The following is a 1,783-nucleotide window of genomic DNA, read 5'->3' as shown; positions in this document are numbered from 1 at the left end:
CATTTGTTGATTTGTTGAGGGGAAGTTCTGCTCCCGGTGCCTCACTCCCAAGGCGAAGGAATTCCCTTCCAAGGTAAACACGAGCCTCGTGCTTCTCCACGTGCGACCTTTATGTTTCGTTTTGTGGAAATGATTCCATTTAAGCATTATAAATTGAATTAAATTACTAGCCATTTTTCTTCTTAAGTACGCTCAATAATAAATAAGCTTCACCAAAGCAACATGGTCGTTACAGGCTCATTTTCACCCAGCTTCTCCAGCAATTCTCTAACGATCATCCCATTAACAGGCAGGGACGCTTTTCTACATCTTTGATTTAAAAAAAAAAAAAAAGAAAGAAAGAAAGAAAAAGAAAAACAATGAAAATTCTTCATTCCATCAGCATCTAATTGGAACATCTCTGGGGGAAGGTATTCTTTTCAAAAGCACAATTACATTGCACTTAATGTCTGGTAGTAATTCTCTTACGTTTACAGCCAGCCTGCTTCTGGGAAATTAATAATAATGGTACTATAAGCAAGGGTTGGATGTCTCAGCCATTTCACAAATACAGAATCACAGGCTTAGGTGGGGTAAGCGAGCCAAACCAACCACGCAGATGTGAAATCACAGGCTATACGCTTGTGTGGCACTGACACTTAGTTCCTCATTAGGCTCCGTTCTCTCTAATAAGAATTCAGGGAAGATGTTAGAGTCAGAGAACGCCCTCACCATTGCCCCTGCAATAGTTGCCTCTGGAATCTCACCCTCTCTTAGACTTCCTTCTTGTTAAGAGGGGCTTAATTCTTGGACTCTGCCATGTCTCAGGGGTCCACGGACGCCTTCCCCTCACTGAGGAATCAAGGTCTCTCGCAATGAGGAAATGCTTCCTTAGCCTACCGTGGTTCCCAGAATGCCCTTTGAGGCCCAAGGATGGCTGGCAGTGGTCACATTCATTTCCAAAGAAAGAAGCCTGTCATCATGTTAGCCTGCACAACACACACTACCATCTGGTCCAAAAGCCAGGCCTGGGCGGTCTTAGCTGAACCAGGTTTCTAGCAGGGGCTGCTGGCTCTGTATGCTGCCATCCCCAGGAAATAGCTTTCTGTAAATGCCGTATGAGTCTCCATTCTAATGTAACATTAATGAAACCCTCCTTGGCTGGCTGACCTTTATGTTCTTCATAAGAAATACATACACAGCACTCAAGAATAAGCACCATGGGAGCTGGGGTGATGGCTCCAGTGGGTAAAGAGCTTGCTGGACAAGAAATGAGCATGGGAAGGGGATCCCCAGCATCCACATTAAATCTGGGCATGGTAAATACAGCTGTTACCCAATGCTGGGGATCTAGAGACAGGCAGACTCCAAAGGCTCACGGGCCAGCCACACTAGCCAAATCCGTGGGCTTCAGATTCAGTGAGAAAAACTGTCTCAAAATTATGATGGAGCATGAAAGAGGAAGACAGATGGCATGGACCTCTAGACTGTATACATGAGCAGGCAAAATGCTCGTATACATAAAATAAGTAAACCTAAGAAATTTAAAAGTAGAAAACAAGTATCTTTTTTAAAATTTAATTTAATGTTATTAATTACACTCTATTCACTTTGTATACCCCCATAAGTCCCTCCCTCCTTCCCTCCCGGTCCTACCCTCCCTCCCCCTTCTTCACACATTCCCCTCCCCAAGTCCACTGATAGGGGAGGTCCTCCTCTCCTTCCTTCTGATCCTAGTCTGTTAGGTCTCATCAGGAGTGGCTGCATTGTCATCTTCTGTGGCCTGGTAAGGCTGATCTCCCCT

Source organism: Psammomys obesus, unplaced genomic scaffold, assembly GCF_907164565.1.
Source record: "Psammomys obesus unplaced genomic scaffold, mPsaObe1.curated_primary_1811, whole genome shotgun sequence".
NCBI lineage: Eukaryota > Metazoa > Chordata > Mammalia > Rodentia > Muridae > Psammomys > Psammomys obesus.
Note: the sequence above shows the minus strand (reverse complement) of the source record.